The 14,198-nt window shown below is 44.5% G+C and overlaps 1 protein-coding gene across 1 annotated transcript in view; it reads left to right on the top strand.

The window, feature by feature from the left end:
* Window positions 1-2,163: 2,163 nt before the first annotated feature.
* The window catches only part of CDC42EP3 (CDC42 effector protein 3), a 39,190-nt gene continuing 27,155 nt past the window's right edge, over window positions 2,164-14,198 (top strand). Inside the window, exon 1 of the mRNA XM_044261736.1 lies at window positions 2,164-2,215. The gene's annotated coding sequence lies outside the window, so the exon portion shown is untranslated. The remainder of the gene's footprint in view (window positions 2,216-14,198) is intronic.

Raw genomic sequence — 14,198 nt, forward strand, 5'->3', positions numbered from 1 at the left:
AGTTTCCCTAACAGTAAAGCAAGAGTAGTAACAACAATATCCTGCTTCTCAAATTTCATGATTCCTCAGAAGGCATGGCAGCAGGACAAGGGGTACTGGGACAGGTGGGGGTGAGGGTGACTACAGAACTTCAAACAAGCTGGTAGGACGGCAACAAATGGGATTAAGCAATGTCCAGACAAGATGCAGGCAAAGATTGGGTTAAAAGGAGGAAGTAGCAGGATGTCCTCACTCGTGGTCAAAGCCTGGTCAGCAAAATTGAGTGTGTGGTATTCACCTATCCCAGTATTTCATGGAGGTCCTTACCAAGGCCAGGTTAATTCTCCAAGGCAGAGAACAAGCATTCCAAAATTATAGGAAGATAGACTAGAAACCCAGAATGGGAATCCAAGGAAAGCCCAGTTCTATGAAATGAGGGGGTGGGGCAGAGGACCCTTGGAAACAGGTGGCAAAATATCATGACACTCTAGAGTAGCTTAACCATGATTCAAGACAACTGGAGAATTCTAGTGGTCATCTCTGAGACCCCATGCCCAGCAACAGAAGAACCTTGGCATGGGAGCTCACACATTATCAGGGCAAGGTGTGGGTTATAGGAATGTACATTGCATCGGCAGAGGAGAAACATTGTCCAGTAGAATTAAGGTTAATGTAGCAGGTAGCTGAGTCAGTTGAGGTTCTGTGTGCTCAGCTGGGCACTCGGTCCCAGAATGGTGAATCCATCTCACCTCCTTGAGGCCTTGGCCTCTTCTTTGCTTCTGTCAGTTACCCTGTAAATGCTGAGTGCCAGGGCACCACAGGGAGAGGCAAATTGGCACCACAGCCCATGCGCGACCAGAGTCGGATGAGTGCCCGGGCAGAGGATGAATTCTGAATACAAGTTCAAGTCCACGCTAGACAAGTGGGGAGTCAGAGGCAGTAGCTTTTTGTACAAAGAAGAGAATATACTTTTCCTCTCATGCAAAGGAACTTTAAGGATGGTGTCTCATCCTTTGTAATTAAGCCTGCAGACATCCTTAGTCCTCTGCTCTTGGAACCTTGGGAGAGAGAAAGCAGTCCTCTGTCTGCATTTTAAGAGCCATGTAGAAGAAGACAGACACGATCCAAAGAATTCAGTAAAAGATGAGAAGTCAATGGTCAGCAGATTCAGAGTTCCTATTTGAGGTCAGCGGAAAGTAATAAACCAAAATAAATTTGTTAGGCAGCGAGAGTTAATCACTTAGTTAATACCTTAATATCCACTTGAAGGTGACTCATTTATGAGTCCTGATATATGTCCTTTGCAACATTTGAGGAGGAGTTTAACAGAGGACTCTGTTAAATCCAAGGTGTCACCCTCTCAGCTTACTGGCTATTATGTGAGGAACGTGGATGTCTGGGTGAGGTCGGCCCTTGAACCCTGCAGGATCAGAACCTGTGTGTGAGCCCTGAGGAGCCCCGTCTTGGGGAGAGGCATGTGGACCTGTGCTTCCCCAGCGCTCATCCCCAGCAAAGGGACCTGCACATTTCCTAATTAGGTTATATTCAGCGTTCCTAGGCTGGTGATGGATGAGATACTGAAGTGTAATCACAACTGATATTATTCATGTCCCAGGAATGTGCAGCCGAGGCGACTCCAGCAGAAAACAATGCGATCGTTGACAAGTAGCCTTTTTACATTTCGGATTCTGGTTTGGATTTATTCCTGTTCAGTCACGATTGCGGAACAGGTATCTAGAGAAGACACAAAAACAGGCTGTAAATTCCATCCCCATGTTGCTGGAGCCTCATTAAGTCCTCTAAAGACTGGCAGAGCCTGCCTTTCAGAATGGCCAGAAATGGGGCCAAGTAGGGCCGCCTCTGCATCAGCCCCGAGATGCTTGCTTGCCTAGAGGCCCTAGGAACCACGGACAGGGTAATTAACTTAATCCACAGGTGTTGTGCCAGGCATTGTGCTAAAATAAAAGATGAGATAAGCTGCCTAGACTGAAATGGTTTCAGCAGTCAGGGGGAGAAGCCAGACCAAAATGAACATGCTGGTGACTACAGTAGTTCCCCTTCTCTGTGGTTTCACTTTCTCGTTTTTAGATACTCTCGGTTAACCATGCTTTAGAAGCCAATGAACTTCCTCCTGACGTATGGTCAGAAGGTCACCAGTAGCTTGTTGCTACGCCATTCCCTCCCTTCATCTCACCATGTGGGCATTTGAATATCTCACATCATCACAAGAAGAAGGGTGAGTACAGTATAATAAGATATTCTGAGAGAGACCACATTCACACAACTTCCATTATAGTACATTGTTGTAACTGTTCTATTATTAATTATTGTTGTTCTTCTCTTCCTGTGCCTAATTTGTAAATTAAACTTAGGTATCATAGGTATGTGTGGGCAGGAAAAAACAGTATATGTAGGGTTTAGTCCTATGCATGGTTTCAGGCATCCACTGGGGGTCTTGGAACGTACACCCCACTGATAAGGGGACGCCCACTGTAATGCACGTCAATTCTATAATAGAGGAATCAAACCTGAATGAGTCATTGGAGCAGGGGAGATTAATTATGACTAAAGGGAGGAGGGCTATCTCCTAAAGAGGAGTTTTGGAGAATGAATATGAGTATATGGACAGGGGAGGAATATTTCAGGAGATAAGAAAAGAGACAGAGCCTTGGGCAAGGAGCTAGAGTAACACAGAGGAAGGACACCAGTCCAGACAACAGGACTTGAGAGCATTTGACAGAGGAAGTGAGCCTTGCAGGCTATGGAGGTAGTCAGATGGAGGGCAGAGGGAAGGACATTCCAGAAAGAAGCAACAGCACTGCCCAGAGAGGGGAAGGAACACAGCAGTTTTGAATACAAGTCAGTCAGTATGTTTGGAACCTGGAGATGGTTGAGAAGGTGAGGTTGGAGAAGAAGGCAAGGACCAAGGCATGACAGAAGGTTGTTGCTTGCTTACTTGTTTGCTTGCTTGCTTTCTTGCCATCTAAGTGTTTTGTAGTTTATCCTTATGTCTTTGTGGTCCTTATGTCAGGTGGTCCAATCTATTTGACCTGGTGACCTTGACTCCTGGTGACCTGGAGATAGGGTACTGATGAAAGCTCTCAGCGAGACATGATGAGGGCTTCACCCAGAAGTATAACAGAAATAAATAGTCTTAGGTGATCCCACAGGTTTTCTTATGGAAGGAGGAAAAAATTGGAATAATTCTGTCTATTCAGTAATAATATTTCCCAGTGCTCACTGTCTACCTTGTTTCATTATTTATGCAAATATTATCTCCTCTATTGGATTATCTGTTCCTTGGGGGAAGACCAGAGAGATTCATGTCTGATTCAACTTTGTGCTATTCACACTTTCTGGCACTGGCCTCACACAGGTTAACTATTCCCTACATGTGTGCTGAATGCACAGAAAACCCAGAATTTGTGTCTGGGATGGCAGGGGAGAGAGATGGTGCCGGGGTTAGTACTCAAACAGGAGAAAATCCTTCAACTACTTGCTGCAGAGAGAGGTTCATTTCCCTGCCATTCTGCCCTTCTTTCAGACAGTAAGGGCCACCAGAGACCTTCAAAGACTTCAGAGGGTCTCTGCTGCCCATCTTCTTAGATGTGATGGGCGCTAGAGTCAGTATAATTTCTAGAAGATTCCAAAGACTGGCAGATATACATTTGGCAGTGCAAGGCCAAAAGTGAGCAGGAGTTTCTTGTCAAAGTTTCAAGTTATTCACTCACCTATTTATTGATACCAAAGGATTCATGTTCACCAGGATTCTCTCAAGATAACCATTTCTAAGCTGTGTTCCAAAGCCAGCAGTATCTTGTGTACTGAAGTATAGAGTATAGCTGAATGTAAAGTCTACTTTTATAGTTTCATTTCAGTAATGCAGACCAATAGCGCAATGATCAACTTCTCAACAGTACAGAAAAAATACAGTTTTATACTTTTCTATACCCATAAATTCCTGGTTTTTGCTGGTTTACTTCTTTACTTCTAATTTTCTGGAAGATGTTCAGCTCCTTATAAGGAGTTAACATTTATTCATTTTATTATTTCAAAAGTTAAATTTCTAAGCTTTAAAATCATGGAGTTAAAGGTGGAAACCAACTTTGAGCAAAATGATTAAGCCCAGATCCTCTTCCTAGAACTTTTTAAAAAAATAAACCTTTTAATTTTAAAGTAGTTCTAGACTTACAGAGAAATTTGCAAAGATCATACAGCACTCCCATATACCATTTCCCTGTCAATGTCTTACATGAATATGGGACATTTGTGACAGTTTATGAACCAGTATCAATACATTATTTTTGACAGAGAGAAATCACAAGTAGATGGAGAAGCAGACAGAGAGAGAGAGGGAAGCAGGCTCCCTGCTGAGCAGAGAGCCCGATGCGGCACTTGATCCCAGGACCCTGAGATCATGACCCGAGCCGAAGGCAGCGGCTTAACCCACTGAGTCACCCAGGCGCCCCATTATTTTTTAACTCAAGTCTGAATAAAATACCGAATATCCCTTTTCTGTTCTAGGATGCCACTCAGCACAACACATTGCATTTAGTTGTGACGTCTCCTCAGGCTCTTTTTACAGTTTCTAGGTTTTTCTTGGTTTTGACCTTGACATTTTTGGGAAATACTGGTCAGGTATTTTGTAGAATATCCTTCAGTTAGGAATTACCTGATGTTTTTCTCATTATTTGACTCTGACTATGAGTTTGGGGGAGGAAGACCACAGATGTGAAGTACTGTTCTCATCTCATCTCAAGGCTACATACTATCAACATGATTCCATGACTGTAGACATTGACCTTGATCTCCTGGCTGAGGTAGTGTTTATCAGGTTTTCGCCATTGTAAAGTTACTTTTCCCCAACTCTCATATACTGTATTCTTGGAAAGGAAGTCACTATGTGCAATCCACAATTAAGGAGTGGGGAGTTATCTTCTACCTCATTGACAGAAAGATATGTATATAAGTTATTTGGAATTCTGCAGAGGAGATCTGTCCTTTATACCCCATTTATTTATTTATTCAATCATTTATTTATACCAATATGGATTCGTGGATTTTCTCCCCCCCTTTGGGTTAAAACCTAATACTACTTTGTTTTGTTGCTCAAAGTCTTCTAGCTTTGGCCATTGAGAGCTCTTTCAATTGGTTTTGTGTCTCTGTGATCTTTGGCCTACTTCCTTACTTTCTGGAACTACTAGATGCTGTAGGCTTATCTTGTATATCTTCTCTTCCTAGAATCAGGTATGTGTCCAAGGAGCCCTGATTCTTTTATTGGAGAATGGTGTTGGAGATCATGATCTGGGAGGGCTAGGTGCTACTGGGGTGTCATTGCTTCTAGGCCCTCCTGGCTGACAGAAAGAATATATGTATGTGTGTAACACACGTTTATACACAATTATCTATGACTATTTCTCTGTATCTCTATTAACCTAAATATGGGTCATAGTGATGTCTCCAACTATAACCCATTACTACATGGATCATTCTAGACTTCTTACCTTGCTCATCTACAACCTCTTTCTTACAATGAGAACCCCAGCCCCTACTATCGGCTATCCATGACCTAATCGCTTTGTCCCAGTGTACTGTATTTACATCATTCTTAGCCCACAACCTCAGCAGAACATAATTTTATAAGCTAGAGTGCTTATGTACAATTCCTTTTGCCTTTTTTATACAAACTACATTTATTTCCAAAGCTACTTAGGTCAGCACTTTCTGCACCCCTTCTTTGGTGACAGCCCAGGCATTTATAACAGTTACATTCTTTTGTCTTATTTTGCATTCCATCCTGGAATCCTAGAACCTCCTAAATGATTTTTAAATTTGCATAATTAAGGTGCACTCCGTGTGCTGAAAAGTGTTGACAAGAGTAAAAAGGCATGCTTAATATACCCCATCTTGCAGAGTCTTTATTGTTGGATCTATTTTCACTGGCACTGCCTGAGACTCCCTCCCCCTTGACCTCCCTTGTTCCCAAGGGCTGAACAGTGTAAGCCTCTCCGGATGTTTGAGGCAACCTTTCCCTCTTCAGATCCTAGTAAGATGAGGTTGCTTCTGGCATTGATGACCCGTGCACACCTGTTTTTTACTTCATGCTCTGCAAGCCATGTCAAGTGCACCTGTTGTGGGGTTTCGTGGGACACGGGAGGTGGGGGGCGATTCCTTGCTCCCTTTCACTGCCATTTAACATTTCTCAAATCTTTCCACTTGCCTGAGAATCTAAATATTTACAGATCTCCCTTATCCATCTATTCTGTGTTCCTTCTTCTTTTCCCAGGTTTTTGTGCTTTTGTATCTCCTAGGCCATTCCTGATGCTTCATTCACTCAACACACACTTGGTGCACACAGACTCTGTGACAAGAATTGTGCCAGGTCCTAGGGACACAGAGACAACCCTCCTACCCGGTAGGAAAAACAGAGCTGAATATATTTTTTGAGATTTGAGAATGTGCCAGTCACATTCATAAAAATTCTTCCACTTAATCTCATATGTACTCTTAAGATATGTTCTAGGATAACCTTCTCACCTACCCACCATTCTTACAGATAAAGAACAAAGGCTTAGAGAGCATCAGCCTTGGCCCCGAGGTCCCACTGCTAGCCAAGGGACAGCTGAGGTCTGCACCCAGATGTCTGACCCCAGAGCACATGCTTTTCTGACTTCATGCCATGACTCTCCCAAAGATAAAATTCAGAGCACTTTCCCATTCTAACCCATCAAGGATGTGTGTCTTTTTTTTTTTTTTTCAAAAGAAACAAAATTATTTAGAGACAAGCCAGCAAGCAAACAAAGAAGCAAAGTCCATTCTAGACTAGGAGGCTCTGCCACTAACTAATTAGATGACCTTGAGAAAATCACCAACTTTTTCTCAGCTTCCATTTCCTCTGCTATAAAATGAAAGGGCAGGACTGGTGACTTTGTGGGTTTTTTGTTGTTTTTTTTTTTAAGATTTTATTTATTTATTTGTCAGACAGAGATCACAAGTAGGCAGAGAAGCAGGCAGAGAGAGAGGAGAAAGCAGGCTCCCTGCTGAGCAGAGAGCCCGGTGTGGGGCTCGATCCCAGGACCCTGGGATCATGACCTGAGCCGAAGGCAGAGGCCCTAACACACTGAGCCACCCAGGCGCCCCAAGGCAGAGGCTTTAACCCACTGAGCCACCCAGGTGCTCCAGGACTGGTGACTTTCTAAGGTCCCACTGAGCTCTGATGTTCCATTAATCAACAAGACACATCTGTAGCACCTTTGGGAGAACTGTTCGATAGGAGGTGGAGACAAATGGAAGATGGAAAGCCTTTCCTGCTCATCTGGTGACAGGAAACATCTCAAAATTTTCTTAGTTGGTGTTTCTGTCGAAATGTGTCTTCCAGGGTTGTAGACTTGGTGTGTTGAAACCACTGTGTGCTCACACTGGGGGTGAAGCAGAAGCAAGGCAATGCATTTGTCCACACCCAGAGAATGTGCCACGCCAGGATGAGCCCTGCTATAAACTATGAGCTTTGGGCGATAATGATAAGTCATGCAGGCTCCTTGATTGTAACAGATGTAGTGCTCTGATGCAGGCTGTGTGTGTGGAGGCAGAGTGGATGGAAACTCTGTATTTTCTGCTCAGTTCTGCTGTGCCACTAAGACTTCTCTAGAAAATAAAGGAAATCACTCAAAAAATACATGTTTTAATTTAATTGAGTTTTCTATGCAACCCTCACACATTTGTAAATCTGAGTTTGAATTCCATCTTTGGGTTTTCCATAAACTCTGCTTTCCTTTACAACAAACTAGGTCATTTGCCTAACAAGAAATAATAAAGCAATTAAGGAAGAGAATGGGGCCTCTGACTCGGTCATTCCTCCATGTTAATCCTAATTTTTAGGTATTTTAGGACAGCATGAATCTCAGAGTAGGCAGCTCACCTCCCAAGCGAGGTTAACTATACTCCACGGTGGTATAAAACTTTGATCAGCCAGAAGGCTGTGCATAAGGATTAGGATTCTAGCTCGTTGGTTCTATGGCTCCTGAGAGAATCCTCCCTCCCAAGCCTGTCCTCCTTGCAAGAAAGCACAGCAGTCTCTAAAGAGGGCAGGTCATTGTTACAGTGACCTGGGCATGTCCTTCTGGGGTCCATTGCTAAAGGAAAAAATGTTAGAATCCACAGTCAGTGCTCTGCTGGTGAAGAACAAATATCGAGGAGAACTGGGGCTCCAAGCTGACAAAGTGACCACAGGAAGTCCCTGATAGTGGGTTAGAAAGAAGGAGGATGATAAGGAATGAGGAAGAAAAGGTCAGAGAAGGCCAGAGATTAAAACCTCAGATCCTTCCTCACAAATCAAGTGTTGGGGCCTCACTGACATCCTTGCGGAGGCCATTGCCAGGGTCATAAAGACCTCTGCAGTACCGGGCCACTCAGACCAGGTGTCCCAGCCCCAACAGAAGGGAAAGTCCGGTGACCACCCTCTCCTAACACCTATTTCAAACGCTACCTCCTCCATCAGGCCATCCTCATCGCCCTACCCAGAAGCAAGCTCTGCACTTACCAATCCCCCTGCCACGATTTCATCTGTGTTTCCTGGAGCCCAGGAGAGTCAGGAAGGAATTTTGAGAAACTCCTTAACGAGAGAGTAGAAGGCCCAGAGAAGAAGGGTTCCAGAACAGCTGCACTTTCACCTGTCAGGAACATTGGGGTCCTGCTTACAATTCCATTTAAAAGGGGAAAAACCTCAAAACCATAAATGGACAATGAAATATCAGTATTACTTGGCCCTCTGTCCCCGATAACCCAGATGGTCTCAGTTGAGACACACGCTGGGCTGTTGTCAGATAACATATCAGAGTGCATATCCTCATTTGGCATTTGGAAAACAACATGGATTTGATGACATTTCTCATACCTTGTCTGTATTATAGTTACGTGTGTCCTTGTTTCATCATCTCTATACATTTTTTTTAATTTATTTTTTATTTTCAGCATAACAGTATCATTATTTTTGCACCACACCCAGTGCTCCATGCAATCCGTGCCCTCTCCAATACCCACCACCTGGTACCCTGACCTCCCACCCCATCTCTATACATTTTAAACTGCTTACGTGTAAGAAGCGTATTCTTCTTTGCGTCCTTTAGAGTACCTGTCCCAGGGCCTTTCGCTCTGGTGTTCAACAAATATAAGCCAAATGACAGTAAGAATATCAGATCAGATTCACTAGCAAGCAGATGTATGGAATGAAGGTGCTAAATTCTTATCTTTGCTTTTTAGACAGACACACGACAGTCAGAAGCAACTTGCCGGAGAATTTTACAAACCCAAAAGGAAGTCTTAGGCCCCTGTAGGAACAGAGAGGTAATATTGTGCCACGAAGGAGACCCTGGCATTCGGGATGTCCGTTTGTATAAATCTCAGTGTTTCCGGGCTAAGGTGCAAAGCCTGACGTCACCAAGTGCTAGGTCTTACGTGGGTGCCTAATTCGCTTAACGTGGCCTTCTGCTCAGACAAGTGACCTGACCACAGACAGGTCCACCTAGATGTCCCCAGAGGATGATGATGAATGACTTTGGAATACAGGTTCCACATTAGTCAAGCAGGTTTGGAAAGATGAGAGAAATATAGGTCAGCCCGAGAGGAACACCAGCAGGACAGGCCTGGTTCCTTGGCACGGAGTGCTGCCCTAATAAATATGAGTTGAAGTGGCTCCCCTCCCCTCCTGTTCCAACCTGTTCAGTCAGGAGTCAGGCAATGCAAAGCACTCCCAAGGCCAGCGCCTGCCTATCTCTTATCTTTCTTGAGGAAAATACCAAATACCTCAACTATCGTGTCCAGAGAGGGAGAGCATCCCCTCAGGAGGAGGAAGAGCTATCCTTGAGAGTCCTGTAAACCCCTCAGAAGGGTGGGCTTCAGGACAAGGTCTTCACCGGGAACCCACGTGACCTTAGGGACCTCATTAGGACACTATTGTCAGATTTGGTTTTCGAACAGCCCCGTGGAACAGTGTCTGGGAAGAAAATGAAAGGACAGTCCCAGGTGTTACCCACCCCCCCCACCCCCCACCCCCGCCTACTGCACATTTCCTGGTTTGCTTTGTGAGAGTCCAAATTCGGGGACCTGTAGTAAACCCCTCAGAAGATGGTCTGTCCATTGTGTGCAGGGACCCCTAACACTGGGTAATGCAAGACAGGGAGAGACAGTGAGGACATTGTCAGGCAGGAGTGGGAGTGTGTTTTGGTCATGAGTTGGGGAGAGAGGTACATGGGTCCTGTGGTCCTATGTATGTGTATGAATCCCTTGGGGGAGCAGCAGAAACGGTGGGAGATATCGTTGTGGACCTCTCTCTTCCCCCATATGCTTTCATCTTATTTATCACTAACCCAGAACATTGACTGAAAGGACTGATTGCGTTTCCTGCTCATTTTATAATCACTGAAATAGCTCTGTAATGTTCATCTGGGCAGGGAGAAATTGGACGAACAAAGAAACTCTGCCAATATCAGTGGGATAAGCCTCTGCTTCCAGCTCAGGTCATGGTCTCAGGGTCCTGGGATCGAGCCCCACATCGGGCTCTCTGCTCTGTGGGGAGCCTGCTTCCCTTCCTCTTTCTCTGCCTGCCTCTGCCTACTTGTGATCTCTGTCTGTCAAATAAATAAATAAGTAAAATCTTTATTTTTTTTTTTAAGATTTTATTTATTTATTTATTTGACAGACAGAGATCACAAGTAGGCAGAGGCAGGCAGAGAGAGAGGAAGGGAAGCAGGATCCCCGCTAAGCAGTGAGCCCGACGCGAGGCTCCATCCCAGGACCCTGGGATCATGACCTGAGCCAAAGGGAGAGGCTTAATCCACTGAGCCACCCAGGCACCCCAATAAATAAAATGTTAAAAAAAAAAAAAAGAAATTCTGCCAATAGTTAGGACTTGCTAGCAGGTATACAAATGAAGATACTGCAGAGAAAGAATTAATAGAGATCGAAATTTGATACATCCAGTTATCATTATCTGCATGACCTTGAATGAATCACAGGCCTTCCTCTAACTCATTCATGAAAATATTGTTTTATTCAACAAATATTCACCTTGTGCCATGTAGCTACACAAAGCACTGAGGAATCATTCCTTCATTTAACAAATCTTGAGTAAGTCCACTATGTGCCAGGCACCCATCAGGTTGTTGGGGTGCAGCAAGGAATAAAATAGGCCAACCTTCTGCCCTCATGGAGCGGACAGGGGAGTGGTGCAGGGAGGGGGAGATAATCAACAAATAAATACACGGTATGTTGGGTGTGGGGTAGAGGAGACAACCCACAAATAGATACCCAGTATATTGGATGATAAGCACCATGAAGAATAAAGGCAGTGAAGAGATAAAAAGGACCGTGGGTGACCATGGGTGACATATAGAATGTCCTGGAAGGCCTCTTGGGTGCTGCCATTTGAGCGGAGGCCTGAAAAAACCTAAGGGGGGGGCTACAGGTGTCTGGAGAAAGAGGACATCCCAAAGAGTACAATAGGAATGGCTCATTATACACACAAGGTTTTTAAATTGCCTTTAGTCCCTTCTGGGACCAGACAAAGCATCCATCAACCACAGGGGCCTTACCTACCAAACGGGGACAAGTGACCTAAGAGGAGGAAGAAACCCGATGAATGTAAACGGTTTCGTAAAGCAAGGAAAGCTCTACAGATGGAAGGTAAGGCTATTTTTTAGCCGCTGACTGGCTTCCAGGCAACAAACATGCATCTATATTTGAAGGCCTTATCCACAAAGAAAATTAGTGCTGTCTGAGATCAAAAACTAATTCAAATGCTAAGAGAGTCCCAGCATTTGGCTCTGTCTGTGAATGACGGTCTGACCTGCCCAGAGCTCCACACTAGGCCTGCCTTCTGCATGCTGATGTAGTCTCCCCTAAGCCATTTCCTGCTGCATCTGATTAGGCAAAGTAGATGTGACCCAACTTTATTTACAAGGAAATCCCTGGCTCACAAATGCCTTAGCTTTCGCCAATGGTTCAACCAGATTCATTAGCACTGGTTAGCTTTACTTCCGGGACTGGTGACTTTCTAACAGGGGAATCCTCCAGCTACAAGGACGTTCTCGTTCAAAGTGTTCTAACCTTTCAGCTTCTCTTATGTTTTGCCTTAAATCTAACTTAGGGGGATAATCGAGAACATACACACACAAATTCAGTCTGAATGTGGCATTTTGGAGGAAAACCCCAGCTGAGTACACAAGAGTATGTTTCAGCTTTGCTAGAAGAGACATAGCTATGCATTATACATGGACTATAAAGACATTTTTTGTAAGCCTGACTTTTCAACGTTTGAATTTTAGAGCTTAAAATGTTCCATGTGTTTAGTATTTCTTGTTCAGCTACACTAAAGAAAAGTGGTCAAAAATTCAGTCCCCGCATATGTGTGGCATATTTCAGGAATGTTTAATATATCATTATTTCTGGAGCTATGAGGTTTGTGAACACGGCTTTTACATCCATTACTGGTTGTAGCTAAGAGGTCGTTTATTCCATACATATTCATCGAGTGCCTACTATGTGCCAGGTCGCCTTTTAGAAAGATACAAGAACCAAGTCCACACACAGACCAGAGGAAACAGGCCATAAATGAACCTGTAAGTAAATGTAATGTCTGGTAATGAAGAAAGTCTTCTTGCTTTAAGCCCAGCAAAGGGAGGGGGGATGTGGGTGGGGCTGGTATTTTAGAGAGAAAGCCTCTCCCCTGAAGTCTCATTTGAATAAAGACTTTAATGGATCATTTGGTTATCTGGGGAAGAAGTGTCCAGCAGATGAGCGCCCCAGGCACGCTGGACTTCCTGGAAAAGCCTAAAGGGCTTGTGGAGTGAGAGACAGGGATTACTCGTAATCGGAAATGAGGTCTTACAAGAAACCGTATGTCCTAGGGCTCCTGGTATCCCCAAAGTGAAAGGGCCACCAAACCCAGTTCCATTTTCTGGAGCTTCTAAATGATGATCAATAACAAGGCGAACCTGCTACCAAAAATGCAGTCTCCTCGTTAAGTTTCCCCTATTGCCTGTAAAAATGGATGTTTGGTATCTCATCTCCTGGGCCCCCTTATCTCTGCATTTCTCCCTCCTGAAAAGCCCTTCATGACTCCTCTCCCTGTTTAATTTCTCCCCTATTCCAAAGATCATTTAAGCTCCGCCTCCTGAAGGATGCTCCCCTCCCTGGGGGTGTTGGGGCTGACCATGAGTGGCTCTTTCGGCTTGGCAACTGGAGGCTTTTCCTGGGGACTACCTCACCGTCCATACATAGACTGGTGTTCAGGGCACCTCGGAAGCTGAAGGCGGAAATGTTGGTGGGTAGTTCCCTGTGTGAGTTCCTCAGTCCCATGAGATTTTAAAACGAATCCCTGATTTAAAAAGATTGAGAACTGGGCGCCTGCATGGCTTAGTTGATGTCATGATCCTGGAGTGGATGGATCAAGTCCCCACGTCAGGTTTCCTGCCCAGCGGGGAGTTTGCTTCTCCCTCTGACCTTCTCCCTCTCTTGCTCTCTCTCTATCATTCTCAAATACATAAATAAAAAAAAAAAAAAAAAAAAAGATTGAGAACCACTACTCTTGCCAGTGCTTCTCCGACATCAAATGGGCACACAAACCATCGACGTTTCATTAAGATGAAGACTAAAATTCAGTAGCCCTGGCGTGAGGCTTGGTGCTGCTGGGTCCCATAGCCCCTTGCCCACACTGGGTGGCAAAAAGCTAGAATAATTCTAGCCAGCACTTGCTTGCAGACACTGGCACGTTGCTCTGCCCTGTAAGTAGACTGCAGGTTTCTGGACAGCAAGGGAACCACCGACATTTCTTGGCTCTTGTCCCACAGTTGGGACTAATAGACCCACCGTGGAGCCTGCCAGATGCTTGCCCTACCAATGTGAGTGCGCTAATTGAGCCTGATTAGAACATCTTTTCTATGTCCACTTTTTTAGTCTCACTTAGGCTTCTAAAGTTACCCCCAAGTGTTCAAGGCTAAACTTCTCCGTAATTCAGAGCAGAATCCAGAACCCCTTAACAGTTCCTCATGCAACCCTTTTCTCTCCCCATAAATGAAATAAAAATCCACCAAGCCTAAAAGCCTAAAATGTACTCATTTGGAAGGATAATGCACGGTGTCTAGGAGGGCGCTCCTGGTCACTGAGGTTGATCAGTATCAAGAAGATGGCAGTACGAATCGATAATGTGTAGCAACGAGACAGGA

Source organism: Neovison vison, chromosome 8 (genome assembly GCF_020171115.1).
Source record: "Neovison vison isolate M4711 chromosome 8, ASM_NN_V1, whole genome shotgun sequence".
Taxonomy (NCBI): Eukaryota; Metazoa; Chordata; class Mammalia; order Carnivora; family Mustelidae; genus Neogale; species Neogale vison.